The 19202-nt window shown below is 36.0% G+C and overlaps 1 long non-coding RNA gene across 4 annotated transcripts; it reads left to right on the forward strand.

Moving 5' to 3' along the window:
* The first annotated feature begins 6951 nt into the window (after positions 1-6951).
* LOC127515861 (uncharacterized) lies at positions 6952-8596 on the forward strand. 4 transcript variants are annotated; one of them, XR_007930873.1, is made up of 5 exons: positions 6952-7338; positions 7801-7862; positions 7988-8062; positions 8155-8345; positions 8461-8596. It is a non-coding gene; the product is annotated as an uncharacterized LOC127515861 (long non-coding RNA). The 4 variants fall into 4 exon arrangements; XR_007930872.1 differs by having other exon boundaries at positions 7801-8062; positions 8461-8595; XR_007930871.1 differs by lacking the exon at positions 6952-7338 and having other exon boundaries at positions 7595-7862; positions 8461-8595.
* The last annotated feature ends 10606 nt before the right edge of the window (positions 8597-19202 follow it).

A 19202-nucleotide genomic window follows, 5' to 3' on the forward strand; every position in this document is an offset into this window, starting at 1 on the left:
CACATAAATGTGTCTCCCCAAAACGGATATAAATCCAATCTTTAATTCCCATGCTATATGAAAATTTAATGGAGTTCACATCAACGAAAGCAACAGATATGAGCTGCATTTTATTTATCATCAACTAATTTCAAGATCAATGACCGCAATAGGAGAAAGAGCAGCATCAGCACTGGGAATATCATTTAGTCTCACTACTTGTAATGAAGATGATTGTGTTTTGAGCGTCTGCGACTTACTTTCATTTACGTCAGTTTGTGCGTTGGCTTGCTGAAGAGATACTCAGCTACTCATCTGCGGTGATGTGTGTTGCTGTAGGGGGAGTTACGCAGTTGTAACACAGGTTAATTGTAACACTTCCAATTTCTCCAATCAGGAACAAGTTATAAATCACCTGATTCACTTCACACAACTTTGGTCCTTATTCCACAACTGAGAAAGTAGAGCCCTCTGGCAGACACAGCAGATTTTAAAGGAGAAAAACTAATTTTGATGTAAGAAAGATACTTTTTTTAATTTTTTTTTTTTTTTTTTTTACTTAATTTAATTTTGATATGGCAATTCCTGCTTTGTAGTTAAACTCATCAAAGTTAAATTATGTTTATTGTGTGTCATGCAAGTTGTTAGTGCTAATGTTTTGGCTGTTAGCTGTAAGGTGAGCTAGTTCATGGCTACAAGACTCTGGGTTAGTTGTAACATCAATGAAGCATGTTCCTACTGCAAGTAAATTTTTAGTTGTATTTAAAAGGCTTTTTTTAATTGTTATTTATTTATTTCAGTATGCCTAGGTCAGGGGTGTCCAAACTCGGTCCTGGAGGACCACTGTCCAATCAGCCTGAATAAGGAAAATTATGCATTGTTAATCCAAAATACATTGTTTTGGCCAAATTTTAAGAGACCATCCCATCTATCCTTTGTTGCCATAATGCATTAGAATTAGTTCACTGAAAAAATGATCCGATGGCAGACAGAGTTGAGGAAAATGTTCATTATAACCAGGGTTTATGGATGGTTCCAAGTAAAATACAAACCCAGACACTGTATGATCCTGTATGATCTGCTTGATAGAGTAATTTCTATGTAAATCTGCATCACTCCTAGTGTTGTCACCTTTCCCAGAAAAAGTGCAATTTCACATGCTGGCACGATGCAGATGGCATACACAGATCTGAATGTATTATTTTTTCTAGCAGTTTCTGTGTGTAAAAGGGTGAATATCACAAATCCTGTCAAGAAATCAAAAGAAAGAAATTAGAAATTAGGTTTAATATAATAAAGAAACCCATTATAAGCACTTCCTTTTGCCACTCATTATTTTTAGCAGCTTATAAAAAAGAATCCAACTAACGCTGTATGTTAACGGATGATTAAGAGTAAAATCAAAACAGAAAATCACATCAGAGCTATAATCTCATTATTAGAATTTCATTCATGCATATCAACACAATATACAGATAATAAACACATTTCATATTTCACATCACAAAGCAAACGTATAATAAATGAGGGTATGCAAAACACCACATTTCAAAACTGACTAGTGTGTTATATTAAGGGAAACCCTGAATAATTGGTAGTGGCTAGTATTGGGCTCACTTCATTTGATTAGACATCCTATATGAAGATCCCTTAAGAAAAAAAAATTGTTTTTGTGTTCAAAAACCACTGAACACCCTTGCCATCTTATACACTGCAAAAAAAAACAAAAAAAAACTCAGTATTTTTGGCTCGTTTCCCAATACAAATATCTAAACATTCAAGATACATTTACTTGAGAAGGATATTAAGTCTTGTTGGCGCTTTACTTTTTAAAAAAGCCCAAAAACCCATTTAATTTAGATAATATTTTCAGAAAACAAGACTTAATGCTTATGGTGCAAGATGATCAAAAAACAGCGTACGTTGCAACCAACAATCTAAGGCATGATTTAAACCAAAGGGGAATGTACACACAGGTTTTTGCGTCAGATGAGGGTGTAGGTATAGAGGCAAGTACAAATTTGCAATGGGCAAACAAACAAAGCCATGTGCTCACATAAAACACAAGATACAAGACAGAGGAGCAAGCCAACACCAACACAGGCCATGTGCTCCAACAGAAACTACAACACACAAGACAGACAGATTGTGTACATGAATGTCAGGAAGTCAACACGGAAACTGAACCTGAACGAGACCAGTATGTCAGGATCTAGACACCAAGCCTTGAATGCTCAAAACACAACACAGACAGGAGAGTCTTGCGAAACATTGTGCTCACACAAAGAAGAGAACAAGACAGTATAGAAAATGGGTGTCAGGATACTGTCACTGAACTATAAACATGACCAAAAGATCCTGACATTTTTGTGTGCTTGGATAGATGCCAAAACTTGTGTCACATTGACAGCATCTAAACTGTAAACATTTTGGCGTGTAACTTTAGAGATTTGAGTTCATTGATACTCTGCGCTCTCTTTCTTCTCATATAATAAAATAATTTCAATTCAATTTTTTTCATATTGGTTTATTTATTTGGTATGTAGCTGTGTAATAAGCTTGCCCATACCTATAACTATATGAACTCCATGAAACCAATGTTCTGTAAACATTTCTATATATCCTAATTTGTTTCATATATACTCTATAGGGCCAGATTTACTAACAGCTTGTGCCAACGCAAACCCTCTTTTGGCGTTAAAAAAACTACTGGATTGAAAAAATAGCACTGAAAAGGCGTAGGCAGTTATTTTATTTTTTTTGCGACTGACCTTATTTCATCTGCATTTGTAGTAGGAGTTTCCCTTTCAGATGCAAAATTTATGGTAGGAGAGTATTTAAATGAATCATGCCAGGTGATTTACTAAGGTTTGTGCTAGTCAATTTACTGGTATTTGCACCATTATTTACCGGCCCTAAAAAGCATGTGTTAAACCAGGCGCTAATTTGCGCTGCTCTCGGTAGATTGCGCTGGCCTTGTCTGTGTGTGTTGTTTTTTTTTTTGTTTTTTTTTTATTCACGCGTCATCAGTATCACGTGCAGAACTTTCCACTCTCATTGGCGCTTTTTTTGGAATTGTGGTCTCTGGGCCATATTTACTAAACAGGTCAAATTAGCCTTAGTCTTGTGAAAAAGAAGTGTGCTTTATTGTATTGAATGTACATCATTATTAAGATAAATTTTATATATATAATATATATATATATATATATATATATATAATTTGTTTCTCAAGAAGTACACTTATTTTGATGTGTTGACTAACAAACCAAATCACGTCATGTAAAGTATTTGATTAGAATTTTAACCTGACACAAGTTTCAATAGAAATTAAGTTTAAAGTGTATTTTAGTTTAAAATAGAAGTAATTATGAAACTACACTTAAAGATGCACTTAAGTCCTACTTAAGTGGGTCAAAAAAAGACTCTAAAGTTCAGTATAAAATTGTATTTAATATAAGTATAAACTATAATACATTTTTATTTAATTGCAAATAACATGAAATTAAGTGTCTGAAAACATTACATTCAGTTTGTATTTAATGTATTTATTTCTGTAATAATTACTCTTGAGTGTATTTATAATTGTTCATCTTCTTAAAGCAACACTATGTAGTTTTTCGACCTTAAAATAATGTCTCTAAAATTATTTCAGTGGTAGAACAACTCTTAGCCGGACAAATTCTACTGCCGCTGCTACCTGAGCAGCCTCCTAGTGGCTACAACCACACTCTGCAGGTTTCATGTTCGGGTCGGTACACACAGCCCTGCCCATCCCCTGCCAGCGGAAGAGTGCGACCTGCTTTACGGCATACGTCACATATTTTACTCGTAGCCTGGGTGGAGTTAGCCAACAGCTAACTATAAGACGAAACGATCTAATATGCAAGTCTCAAAACCAACGCTATGGCAGAGCCAGCAAAGAAACCAAAGAGGGTTTTTATCGGAGGAAGCGAAGAAAACAAAGAGAGAGAGTGATCGGACACGAGCCCGAACACGAATCAATATCAGATGGACTTACACTCGGTGGCGCGAGTTGAAAGAGGCAACAGGTTGTAACACGGGCTACTTTACCTAGTCGGTGGACATGGTTTCCAAATGCGGTTTCTGCATTCTCCGGCTCCGTCAGCTTAGTCAACAAATTCATGTGTATTGCGCTGCCCATGGGGAAGCTTATACAGTGACAGTATTTACGACACTGGTAACAGACAATTGCGCTTATCAACCACATGTGGGAACCGTGAGCAAATGTTCCATGGTGTTGCTTTAATTTGAGTTGGCATTTTAGATGTTGTCATTGAGTTGATATTGGGTGTTCGGTGCCTGTAAAAGGGCTAAAACCACATGAATACTAATGAGGTCCTGTTGGGCTACAAATATTTACAGCCCATCTCAGTAGGCACACAATGTGCTGGATTTCAGGACATCTCTTTGTAAGAGTCTCTAGTACAGCACTCAAATAGTGAAACTGTATGATTAGGTGCAATGGAATATATTTGAAGCCTGAACCCCAGGCCTCAAACACAAACGCATTATGAAATGCAATAATAAAGATTAAAGTTGCTCTGTTTTGAGTGAGAAAAGCTCTAGCAGCACAACCCATCAAAACAATAATGCCTGAGCAAGGCTGAATGAGAGAGAGATAGAGAGCTGCCAGTTGTCCTGCCATCTCCATCTTAAAACGGACTGAAATTGGTTAGATGTCTGTGGAGAGTGGCGGAGTGCCACTTCACTTTTTCATCTTTCTCTCTTTCATCTGAGGAGCAGATGGCAGAAGACTTAGGCGCTTTGAAAATCGAAGATTGCAAGCCAGCGTGAGGTTGCACTTGGGGAAACGATTTGGACTTTAAAGTTTGTGGGGAGTCTGAAGTGACTGGCTGCATAGGCACCGTTCTGTTTGTGCTAATTTGCTCTTTAGTGGAGGAGAACATTCAGAGAGCAGCCACTCCACCACAGCCCAAATGCGACGGAACATGGCAGACATGATTCCGTCGTTTGTTCTGAAGAAGTGTTGAAAAGGAAAGAGGCCTTCCTCGAAATACTTCTGTCACAGAGAGTCAGAAATAAACAATGCATGAGCCATTCAGAAGACTGTCTTTACAAAGTTACAGATCTGAGCACACTTTAGTGAAACCGTCAATCAGTTTTTAGTGTCACCGTCAATTACAACTTCAGTTTCTTCTATACAGCAGGCTCTCCAGTGTGTTCATGTTTTTAGTTGCTGACCTCAAAGAACTGGACAGAATAAATGAACCGGAAGATTTCCACGTCAAAGAAGGCGGAGCCTCAGAGCTATACCTACCTATTTCAGAATGACTACAGACCAATGGTAGTTCAAAAGTGTTTACCAACAGTTTTGGCAAGCTGTTTCAAACTCCTGAAACGAACTTCATTTTAGCCAGATTTAGACCTTTACAACAACCAGTGGCCAAAAATTCTGAATGTGTTCAACCTTTCTCCCTGTGAGAACCTAATATCAACTGGTGAAATTCTTCAGATTTTTTAAAAGTTTTTACCTAAGTTCTTAATGTGTGGTGAGTCTCTTGAGATTGAGAAGTGTTTCAGATCAGAGAACAATTTCAAGGCAAAATTTTATCTTTATAGGCAAAAATTGTAAGGCTGGTGGACAAGTGAAGATGTTAAAGTCACCCTGTAGTCAATAATTTTATTTCTTAAAACTCATCTTTGATGACCAAAATGTCATATTTAAACTTTTTTTTCCTGTGAAAAAAAAAAAAAAAAAAAATCTTAATGCCTTAAAATAGCTTGAATGTAACTCTACACCTTTGCCTCATTTAATATACGTGGATTAGTGAATATTTGAGACTGTCTTTTTTTCACTGCAGTTTTAAAGGGGACCTATTATGCCCCATTTTACAAGATGTAAAATAAGTCTCTGATGTCCCCAGAATTTGTATGTGAAGTTTTACCTCAAAATACCCCACAGATAATTTTTTATAGCATGTTAAAATTGCCACTTTTTGGGGTTGAGCAAAAACACGCCATTTCAGTGTGTGCCCTTTAAATGCAAATGAGCTGCTGCACTCAGCCTAAGAGGGCGGAGCTTCAAGAGCTCATTCTCTGGTGTCAGGATTCAGTCAGGACGCATAATGTCAGAAACTGCGAATATATGCTGCATGGAGATAGAACAGGTATAGTTTAGTATAATTATAGTTATAACTTATATTGTCTTCTTGTTTTTATCCACTATATTAGTACAAGCCTGTTTACAGATGAGTTTTATAACGTTTATTGTACTTCACAAAAAAATATGAAGCGTCTGTTCTCAAAAAATATTATTATAAAATATTATCCATAAACTCTCTCTCTCCCTTGCATTATCATCAACATACACAGCGAAGTACACAGAAACACTCGTTACAACTAACAGTAAACAAATATATAAAGACCTTATGCCTTTTCGGGTGGTGCTTAATAAACTGGTAAACATTATATCCGTAAATCAACTCCGATGAACTGTAATAAAGTGCTCTCACCTTTATTACTGCCGTATCCAGTATCACTCTGGAGGCTGTAAGCTGGATCACAAACAGTTTACTGATCTATCCTTGAGTAACAACTTTTTAGCACAACCTCTGTTTTGTATTATCCCTTTGTATTGTCATACGCTCACAAAGCAGTCCGGTGTGAAATGATTCGCGCAGACATAAACGAATTTCGGTAGAGTTGAGGGAGCATTTTCTTCAAAAACAAAATTAATCCACCTCATCTTCAGTGGCTCAGATTAATAAACTATGTGGATTAATCCATCGAGCTACAGAACACCTAAAACGCTTGGGAAACATTCTTGTCAGTGCAGCAATGGCGGACTGTACAACTGGCTGTGAACTCGCTCAGGGCAGTTCTATGTTAAAACGGCAGTGTCTGTCAACAATCATGGGCGGGGTCTGTGGCTAATATGACGTCACACTGCCAGGGATCTGGAAACGGCTTGTTTTGAGACACTGGCTGCGTCCGAAACCGCCTACTTCTCTACTATTTAGTAGGGGAAAAGCAGTAGGCGAGCGAATAAGTATGTCCGAAGCAAAAAGAGTAGGCGAAAATTACCTGGGTGACGTACTAATTCTCGCGAGATGCGGACGTGCGTCTACTTAAAGTGCGTCCGAAACCGCCTACTTCTCTACTATATAATAGGGAAAAAGCAGTAGGCGAGCAATTAAGTATGTCAGAAACCTCAGTAATCATAAATGAGTAGTTGAGAAGTTCCCGGATGGCCTACTGCTTCCGCCCAGATTCTGAAGTGTTCCTCGATCGATACTTTTCTATCCCAGGAGGCCACGGGAGAGGATACGTCATAATTGAACACGGAGGAGAAAAGCGGCACGGATGCTTTCAAATGTGAGTATTGAAAACTAAAAACACGGTTCCTTGTAATAAAATAGCATTTGTTGAACTACTGTAGAGTAAACCGCTGAATGTGTAAAGATGCTAGACACTATAGTTGTGATTTTACAGTAAAAACACGATTTATTATGATAACAGGGGAGCTCTAGTAAACACACATAACTTAATTCTCCGAAGTGGATTTACATATTCTAAACCACATCTTAAAGGTGCTTATTAAATGTTTATTTAACATCTGACAGGATGCTTACATTACATGAATGAAAATAACGTAAATAAATAAATCTACATAAAATAAACATAAGTTTAATCTATTTTATTTGTCCATTAGTACTGTTGGTAAATTAAGGAACATTTGTATTGGATAAAAAGAGAGTTAACACATCATCAACATGTAAATGTAGATTTAAGCACATAAATCTCAGAGGAAACTTGAATCTTGTCTGGATGTAACAGGGACAGATGATCACACGTGTGTTTATCCGTTGATGAAGGAATGCTGCCATCAAAGGCTTTGAGTGAGGATACTACAGAAATGAATAAGTCTATTTAAATCTAAAGTCTAGTTTATTTTAATTATTGTAATTTAAACAGAGTTATTACAGCACTTTTCTGAATCTTGATTTCTGTGCATTTGCTGCAGAGCTTTGTGGTGAAGCAGGACCTACAAGACAAGGTGACTGCAGCAAAAAAGGAAAACCTGAAACAAAAATATAAAGTAAGATCATTTTGTTACTTCTAATACAGAAATCAAATGACACTGTGCTGTTAAGATGACTGCTTTTGTATTATATTTGTGCATTATTGTAGGATGTGAAATGTCCTCAGACTGGTGTGAGCACTGAGGATGGAGAGCCACAGCAGGTCCTGGAAATGGTGTAGAGCCATGGACGAGACGCTCCATCACTCCTCCTTCCAAGTGACTGGAGGTGATGCTGCAGAGATTGAACCAGCAACCTTCTGCTGACCAGCTCAGTGGTTTAGCCCACCACACCACAAAAGTAATGAAGCTACGACAAAAATTAGCAAGTAATTGTAAAAATATTAAATGAAATATGGCAAGAAACAGAATGCTGACATTAATGAATTGTAAAATGTTTTAATCTGTTTATTTAGTCATGCTGATGGAGAGCACATGAATGTTTGCAGCAGACACAGCAGCAGCCAGATTGTCCTGCACATCTTCTCCCACTCTTGCTTCAAGGTTGTGGGGTTCAGGGGTCCATCATCATCCTCTGGATCAACGATGTCCCCACTGAGAAGAGCAGCAGTGAGGGACATGATGGATGAAGGTGTTCATCAGCTGCTTCATCAGAATAAAGCTGCAGAATTGGCACAGCTGTGTGAGATGGCAGTAGGATTGTAAATACGTGATTGTTAGATCAATAAATTTCAATAAAGCTTTTTATTCGTTTCATGTGTTGTTGACTTGTATATGCATTTATTTATTGTCATTATTACTTTTATTAATTCTTTTACTTTTTTTTATTAATTATGCTGTTATTATCAGTAAATTTATATATTTTATTAAGCAATGAATTAATGCATGAATTGACTGTAAGTTGAGATGTATTCACATCAGCTGTATTTGTCTAGTGTGTATTCATGCATAGCTATGTCATATGACAAAACATTAGGTTTGCTTGTTTTACTAAAGAAGTAAAATGAAAAGTAATATAATGAAGTATTGGTCAGCATTTATCAATATCATTGTGTGTAAGTGTTGGGGTGGGCTAGCAAAGCAGTTCATTCTGGGATAATCTTAATTTTAAGTAGTTATACTTACATTTTTTTGAGTATAAAATCAGTCTTCTCCAAAGGCGAGATCTTCGAGCAGCTGCTGATATCTTCTTTGGCTTCAGACATTGATAACACTGAAGAAAACCGAACTAGGTAACAATAAACAATAATAATGACAAAAAACAAACATGTGTTTGTATACATCATAGTTTGAGATTATATACACAGACATAAAGCATGATGATAAGGTTAAATATTTTGAATACATCATAATGCATAAAAGTATTTATTATTTATAAGCCTGAGGGATGAAACTAGAGCCAATTCAACAAGAAAAAAGGAAAACAAATTAAATGTATGCCACTTTTGCTTGTGGATGAACATTTTTGCATATAAAATAAAGAAATTAACAACATATTCAACAAAAAATAAACTCACATTATAAAAATATAAGAACTTTAAATTAACCCAAAATATATTAGTTGTACTACAATTACAAAATTACTGGCAGCTGTTTCTTCAACAAGACCACAAAATAAGCAAGTTTGATCAATATCAAGATATTTACAGATAGATGAATTAAACCTGTCACTCATATCTTTTAAGTTGTTGCGCTTGAGATAACGTCGTAGGTCACATGATAACGTCAACATGGCGGATTATTTTCGGATCGCATTCATACTCAACGAGATTTGGCTATTAAGTACCTACTCCTTTAGCGCTCGTTAAGTAAGTACTTATTGAAATTAAGTACCTACTCATTGAGTAGGCGGTTTCGGACGCAGCCACTGCTTATGATTTATTGGGATTGAAAAAAAGGAGTGGTTGGATTTTTATCATTATAGGGTGGTTGTGTACACACACTGCCAGCACACATTTATGTCCAAACACCATGCAAAAGTGAATTTTGCATAATAGGTCCCCTTTAAGGAGAAAATACTCAGTAATGGTGTTGACATATTAATTTGCACATGGTTTCTCTTAAAGCATATTAAAAACACTACATAGACAAATGAACAACATTAACATTAAACTTGATTTTCTCCACAGGAGGTCTTTAAATGATTCTGGTGAAGCAGGTTGAGGTATTGTTCCTGCAGAATTTAGCTCGAATATTAAAGGGGTCCTATTATGTGCTTTTTTTTCTTTTCTTTTTTAACATTTCAACTTTCCTTCATGTGTAATGTTGCTGTTTGAGCATGGGAAAATAGTGCATACTGTGACTTCCTATTTATATTTACATTTTCATAAACAATTTTGAATTGAATTACTTGTATATGAGCAACAAAAAGTTTGCACGCATAAGAACATTAATTTTGGTCCTCGTTACAGTGTAATTATGCACCTGACTATAGGGTTAAGGTTAGCATTAGGGTTTGGTTTAGGGTTACTTGCATGTAATTATGCATTTGAATAAATAATGTGAATAAATGTTTAAAAACACTAACAAATTATACCGACCTCAAACTTCTGAATGGCAGTGTATGTTGCATATTTTTGCAGTGTCATTCCAGTACTTGCCACTGCATCTAATTCAACGTAAGTGCTTGTTGGTCTAAAGCAGTTGACTCTATTTCACTGAATGACAGGAAGGCTGTTCACTTGCACAAAGCCACAATGTCAGAAAATGGATCAAAGTGTTTTTCAAACATCCTTGTCGTCCTCACCAGGACTGCTGAAGGTCAGCTCCGTTAGATGCTCAGCTCTGTTCATCGGTCTCACCGGGCAGCAAGCACACATTCAGCGGCAGCGAGACGTGTATTATGCACTCGCTCAAGAGCACACATGCAGTTCTCACACGCTCAGCAGTGGTTATACACACACATACACACTTACTGGCTGGCTCAGAGAAATCTATCACATGCTCGAACACACACTGACACAATGCAGTGAGAAGAGCTGTGACGTGGACCGCAGTAATTTAAGCCCAGAGGAGAGTCTGTCAGCTGGCCGAACTTACTCGGATCTGGCCAATAACGAGTGTTCGCTTTCGCTCGAAGAAAAGCAGTGCCAGTCTGACCTTCTCTCGGTCTGTGTCAGTCTGAACCGGCTCTGCTCACCTTCATGTTCACGGGGATCTGTGTGAGATGGTGTGGATCAGATGAGCTCTGTGCTGCTTTGACCCGCCGCAGACCCATTAAGAACCGTCCGACTGAACCAAACATCACCAGAATCAAGATTCACTGCGGGTCATGACCTTGACTGGATTCTACTGTAGAGCACTGATTTTACAGCTCATGTAATCTTGCTGATACAAATACATACTCACAAATAATGTCATATTACATAAAAAATGTCATTGCACTAACTAAAAATGAAAAGTTTATATAGAGTAAGATGGGAGAAGAAACCCATTGAACAAGAACAATGCATTTACTTTTATATAACATTTAGATACAAATTTAGAAATCACATACTTTCTTGAGTAGGGACTTATTTTCAGTAAGTAATTACTTTGCGATGGCTTCAAAAGTATACTTTATATAGTATAAATGTGTGTAGTATGAATGTAATCCAGACATACTACATTCCGCATGTTGTCACTGTCATGTGACCTACCAGCTTCACTGCCATTCACAAATCCTCTCCCGTGGCCTCATGGGATAGTAAAGTGTCCATTGTATGCACACTTCAGAATCTCGCTGGAAGTAGTAGGTTATCTAGGTACTTTTTGCCTACTCTTTTATGAGTACTGTGAATTCAGACATACTACTCTTGTCACATACTGTTTTTTTGCCTACCTATACAGTGGGAAGTATGCATTTTCGGATGCACAAAGTAATCACAAAGAAGGAAGAATTGGGGGTTGTGGGTGGGGGAAACAACTTTTGGAATCTTTATTTTTAAGAGTGTACTTGCCAGCTACACATCAAACTTGTCATGGTTTGGCAGGGGCTTTTGTATGTTTATGGCATTCAGATTCTAAGTGCATCAAAGGCAGATCTATGTGCATTAAAGGCACAATTTAAAACTGCAGTCTGTAAGTTTTGCCTCTTTGTCGCCATCTCTGTTTGAAACCTGCTTTTGCAGTTATTTGTGGAATTATCATCTTTACGTGGGTTGTGCATCGGCACGGCTCCTCAGAGCGGATGTTTGCTAATGTTTGCTGTCAGTCACCACACCAATGTGGATACTGTACTTCGGAATCACAGATTCTACGTCTTGGAAGTATGACCAAAATAAGAATTTTCACAGGAAAATGTCATCTAAACAAGTCTGCTACTTTTGTTCTGAGAAAAAAAGCATTACAATAAATCATGCTGCCAATGGTGATTAAATCTTACGATTGCTTAGCTCGGATAACGTCAAGCCATGCAAATTATTATTGTTATACTTTGTTCTCAAATTGTTAATATTAACAACATCAGCATTGCGTGACTATGTATTTAGTGTGTATTAGAATTACCTGTAGATTTCTATTTCTGTAGCCACTCCGCAGTTCGAAGTCTTTTGCTTTTGACTACAGGTGAATCTCCAGTTGTCACTGATGACTGTCATTTGGACCTTTCTGGATTACAATCCGCCATCAAAATGATAAGTTTAGTTATTGCAGCTGCTCTGAGAAAAGGCTATAAATGACCCGCCATCCTCACGTGATTTAGCCTACTACACTGTAAAAATAAATTTGTTCAGTTTACTTAATTCAATTGTGCAAACTTGTTGCCTTAATTCAATTAAGTAAGCTTTACTCTTACTTAAACCATTTAAGTTTTGTCAACTTAATTCTATCTGTGATCTGAGGAAGTATACTCCCAGAGTACATTGCGGCACAAATAAAGTAATTGCTTTGTTTTACTGTTTGTGGCTTTATTTTATAATTTTATTTGCTGTCTTGTGTCAGTATTACCCCAACAATGACAGCAAATAAAATTGTAATGGTCTTATTAATAAAAATTTAAAAAATGTAACTGTTACCATTGTTGTGTTTTGCATGCTGAATGTTGAATGTCGCACACTGGCTCAACTAGAGAGGAATCAACCCCCTCAAAAATTTGATGTTTCACAATAGTATGGCGTTTATGATATATATATATATATGTTACTGATATGATCTAATAAACCAAAATTTTACACAAAGTTTGAATTAATTATTGGTTCAGTGCCAAATTATGTCACTTTTTAAAAGCGATCTATTTAATGTCTCTACTTTTGAAACCACAAATAATTGTAATTTCCTGTTTAGAAATCAATTGGAAGAGAGTTATAATAATATAAGTGAAATTCCAAGTGCACAACCAAAGGAAACGCTAATCACTAAAATGGTAAGAAGAAATTTTAGGAAATCAACATGAATTTATGGTCAACTTATGTGACGTTATCCCAAACGTTTTAGTTGTTGATAATTTAACGTTCAAGATCACTTTAAGAAAATGAGTGAATGCAACTAAAGAAAGATAACTGCAGAAGTGGAGAAAATTAGTGAAAAGTCTATTAAGAATTGCCCCGCCTTAAAAAACTTTTGCCCCGCCCTTTTTTTTTTTTTTTTTGCTTGACGAAATGGTAACAAAGCATAGCATGCAAACAGTAAAGATTACTAAATTGTTTTAAGTAAGTTCAACAATTTCTTGGACATTAAGTAAAGTTTACTAAAAAAGGTTAGTTAGAACAACTGTTTTACAGTGGTACTCCTTTATGTAAACAGACATGACGTAATGACACAAAGATGATCGGCTGCATACTCTAATTTCCTGTGGAAACCCACCAGTACCGGTTTTATTATAAAACATTATTACAAGCTTACCGTTGTGAATCAGGTTAAGGTAAGGAGATAGTTTTGAACACTGGCTGGTTATGTACTTGCTCAAAAATTGATTCTGGATAATTCATTCTGGGGGGTCCTGGTATTCCCATGTTATGTGGACCAAATATCCCCACAAGTATAATACCCAGTTCATTTTGACCTTGTGGGGACATTTTTTGTCCCCACGTGGAAACAAGCTTATTATACAGAATCTTTTTTAAAAATCTAAAATAGCAGAAATATTTCTGTGATGGTAGGTTTAGAGAGTGTGTGTGTGTGTGTGTGTGTGTTGTACAGACCCAGATGTAAATGATCAGAAAACATGCAGGTAAAACTCCAAAACTGTGTTTATTAACAATTTTGGCAGGAACACAATCGTAAAACAGGTAAGTAATGATTCTGGAGATTGTAGATGAAAAGAATAGATGTTATTGTTAATTTTGAGACTTGCAGAGCACACACACAAAGGAGACATGTTGAGACGGGATGACTGAATAACAGTACTTGCTTATCCTGAGATGAATGAACTGAGTGGAGATCGACTTGGAAGCGGTAACAGGATAAGAAATCGAGTAGCAGGTAGTGGTCTGTAAAATCCAACAAGGCCAGACAGTGACTGAGGATACATTTCAATCAGGTTCCTAGTTCAGTAGTCAGTGCACTGATCAGGGAGTCGGCCATTTTAAGGGCTGTCTCAATCACAGAATCCTTCCAGGGCATTAAAACATTCGCTCTCTAGAAAGTCCCACAATGCACCGTGAAAACCAGGGAGCATCGATGCTCACTATGTTCCCTTAATCACGTGAGCCAACTCACTACACATAACGACATACGATATTTGTTTTTAAAAATTCAAACCATTATTTTATTTCAGCATAAACATACATCGCTAGACAGGTAATGAACATAATCTGCTAACATTTATAATTTATTTACAGCTGAAATGTTGCACATACAGTATATGTAACAAGCAAAGTATATGATGTACTTTAAATAACATTACACGTAATGTCAGAAAGATATCAGCTCTGCTGTTGTTCATAAATACCAGTAGTGATGCTGTACAATGAAGACATAACATCACCAGAAATAGAGTTATCAATGTCCCAATGTGCAGTAAGCCAGTATCCTTTACTGTCCTTACTAATGCCTGAATTAATGAACACAATATACTGATTCACAAGCTAGGGCACTGATTGAAACACACCTGATTGAGTGTGTGCTCTATTTATAGTGCCGGTGATGAGGTCTGATGCGTGTCAGGTGTGTGTGATTGAGTGCCAGGGAGGATGATGGGAAATGTAGTCCATGTTCAGTGTTCTGGTATGTGTGATGATGGGATGAGTGAAGGAGAGCCTGGTGTGATTGTGACAGTGTGTTACTTTTAGTAGAAAAACTCATTAGTGCACAATGTTATTTTTGGACGTTGGTTCTTCCTGTTCGATGAATTTAATTTAAACTCTGTTACATATTTTTCATTAATGTATATGCAAGTTCCGTAAAATAAAGTGATACTCAATGTATGCGTTTCATTAAAAGCTGTGTATGTGTTTGTGTGTAGATGATATACTATGTGCGATTAAAGGAGTGCACTGTCTAAAGTAAGACTTCATTAAAAGGAAATGAATTTTGCCTTTTTTCCCATTGTCTTTTAATATTATTTTACAGAAAGAAAATAACAGTGTCTGCAGACCAATTATAAAGAGAGAGAGAGAAATCGAGTGAGCCTCTTTTCCGTTAGTGAAAGAAGCAATTATATGATTTCCCACAATTCCAATCCAGCAGCAGCCTGCCAGTCAGGTTGGACATGCATCACTGCATTAGTAAATAAATGATGTGTCGCCAATGGTTTAGACTTTATGAATGAGAGGGTGCAGACTAGACCAGAGCAGAACCTGCATGCCTCTGTGTGTAGGATTGCCAGACTGACTCAGCCTCATGACAACTGAGAGTCTAAACTATAGGATTTTTCTTCATCACAGAGATTTAAATCCTTTAATTTCATTTACTAAACAATTTTTTTTTTCATATTTGTTTACTAGGGGTGTAACAGTACACAAAAATGACGGTTCGGTACGTACCTTGGTTTTGAAATCATGGTTCGGTACAGGTTTGGTAGAGCAGAGTGAGAAAACAAAACAATTTTTTTTTTTTTTTTTTTTTTTATTAAACAATGTTTTACTGAACCAACTGTGTCTCTGTCTTTAAATTGATTCAATTATAATTAAAAATGTTCTTAAGGGAAAAAAAAAATCTATCTCTGCTAATGCTGTAAACTATTAGGGAGCCCTTACTTGCACATTACTATAATAAAGATTACAATTAACAACAGAGCCCAAATTATTAAATTTAGTTGCTATTTATTTTTAGATATAATTATCAACACTCAAATAATAATAAAAAATGTATGTATTGTAAACATGTAAATTACACATAAGGCAGTTTGTGCATTAACTTCTATTTCTCCAATTCGTTGTTGAAATATAATCATTTACACAGTGGCTGTCATAACTTGTTTTCATAACGGATTTATTTAGGCCTTACATTAACTAACAGGTTAAGTAAAATATAATTAATATATAGGCTAATATAGAGCATATATTTAGCGAAACAGTTCGTTTCTCTAGCAAACTAACAAGCTGTTGACACTGAATGGCTTTTCTGAGGTAAATGTAATGCTACATGACATATTGTTTACAAAATCTTTCCGCGGTTGAAACAATGATTGAGCGATTACACAAGATATAATACGTTTCAGTAAGTTGTACTGTATCTTTCAACATACCTTCATGTTCATTCACGTTCATTCTACTTGTGCTCCACGCTGTCGTTTGAACTGAGGCGCCTATACAGCGATCTGTCACGTCACATCAAAAAGCTTAAAAACGGCATTTATTGTATTGAATTTTGTAATAACATGGACAGAATTTGAAAGATGCCACCTTGTTTCTAATTGAAAGTAACAAAACACAGAGCTTATTGCGATTATTGGTGTTTAATGCTGGTTAAAATAGGTTAGGCTGAAAAGCATTACTGTGCGCACCCCCTTTTGGATTGGAATGTGGATCGCCTGACTGATTGTATTCGTCGTCTAACTGCATGTACCGTGACGGTTCAGGATGAATACATGCACTGTTACACCCCTATTGTTTACTGATTCAGTCAATAACTATTTCTGTAGGTTACTTTATGTTATTACACATGTAGGTTGTGATCAGTGATAGTAAGTGATTGAATCATTCACACAATAGATTTGTTTAAATATTGTTCATTACCGAAACAATCCTTTTTATCGTATATCGAAAATTAGCATACAACTTTTAGTGTCTTGTCTGTCCTTTTTGGAACTTAGCAGCCATGGTCACTATGAACTTATAAAAATGTTAATAATAACAGAATTTAATCTAGTTTATTGGGTAAACTATGAGTATTTCCCCCACAAATTAAACAAAGTATTTTTCAAGCGCAGGCTTGACTTTTATCAATATAAATCAATGTGATTTATCTAAATAAATTAAATGTGAATTTCAATAATATTATTTGTAATCATTTTTAGACACTCACGAATGAATCATCATATGACCATGGACCACAAAACCAGTCATAGGGGTCAATCTTTCCATTACTGTATGATTTGTTAGGATTGGACAATATTTGGCCGAGATACAACTATTTGAAAATCTGGAATCTGAGAGTGCAAAAAATCAAAATATTGAGAAAATTGTCCAAACTTGTAAAGTTGTCCAAATGAGGTCCTTAGCAATGCATTTCCACTCACAAAAATACATTTCGGATATATTTACGGTAGGAAATTTACAAAATATTTTCATGGAACATGATCTTTACTTAATATCCTAATGATTCTTGGCATAAAAGAAAAATCGATAATTTTGACCCATACAATGTATTGTTGGCTATTGCTACAAATATATCCGTGCGACTTATGACTGGTTTTGTGGTCCAGGGTCACATATATGTATGGAAGCTTGTTTCCACCACAGAATAAAAAAATAAAATGTATAAAAACATCAATATTTGGGCTAAGTTTAGGTTAGGGTTTGTGAGAAAAGCTCCCAAATGAATAATATGTAAGACATTATATTACAATATTGTGGCAGAAAATTCAATTAAATATAAATCACAAAAAGTGTCTTTATTATTTATTTATTTTCATATCATTGATTGGCTCCTCATTCTGTGCTGCTGTTGAGGCTTAAAATACCTTATAATAGAATTTGCACACATGTCAAAACATGATTAAATATATTTATTTGTAACATGTTATGTTTTGTATAATTTAAGTAGCTAAATTAAAGGGTTAGTTCACCCAAAAATGAAAATTCTGTCATTAATTACTCACCCTCATGCCGTTTTACACCCGTAAGACCTTCGTTGATCTTCAGAACACAAATTAAGATATTTTTGTTTAAATCCGATGGCTCCGTGAGGCCTACATAGGGAGCAATGACATTTCCTCTCTCAAGATCCATAAAGGTACTAAAAACATATTTAAAACAGTTCATGTGAGTACAGTGGTTCAATATTAATATTATAAAGCGACGAGAATATTTTTGGTGTGCCAAAAAAACAAAACAAAATAACGACTTATTTAGTAATGGCCGATTTCAAAACACTGCTTCAGGAAGATTCGGAGCATAATGAATCAGCGTGTCGAATCATGATTCGGATCGCGTGTGAAACCGCCAAACTGCTGAAATCACGTGACTTTGGCGCTCCGAACTGCGGATTCGACACGCTGATTCATTATGCTCCGAAGCTTCCTGAAGCAGTGTTTTGAAATCAGCTATCACTAAATAATTTGTTGTTTTGTTTTTTTTGGCGCACCAAAAATATTCTCGTCGCTTTATAATATTAATATTGAACCACTGTACTCATATGAACTGATTTAAATATGTTTTTAGTACCTTTATGGATCTTCAGAGAGGAAATGTCATTGCTCCCTATGTAGGCCTCACGGAGCCATCGGATTTAAACAAAAATATCTCAATTTGCGTTCCGAAGATTAACAAAGGTCTTACGGGTCTGGAACGGCATGAGCGTGAGTAATAAATGACAGAATTTTCATTTTTGGGTGAACTAACCCTTTAACATGTTAAATTCACAGCCCTACACTGGAAAAAAAAATGGTGTAAAACCAATTTTCACTCAGAAATTTGTAAATTTCACAAATAATAAAAAAAAAGACAAGTAACACATTGAATTTTAAAAGTTAAAGCACACCAAGATAAACACATGCAGAATTTGTAAACATTTTCTGCACATTATGGGAATCATGTAGCCCAATATTTATGATTGTGTCGTCCTCTCTCAGATGCTCATCAGATATCATAAAGTGCTCAAATGGTTGAAAAGAAGT

Source organism: Ctenopharyngodon idella, chromosome 7 (genome assembly GCF_019924925.1).
Source record: "Ctenopharyngodon idella isolate HZGC_01 chromosome 7, HZGC01, whole genome shotgun sequence".
Taxonomy (NCBI): domain Eukaryota; kingdom Metazoa; phylum Chordata; class Actinopteri; order Cypriniformes; family Xenocyprididae; genus Ctenopharyngodon; species Ctenopharyngodon idella.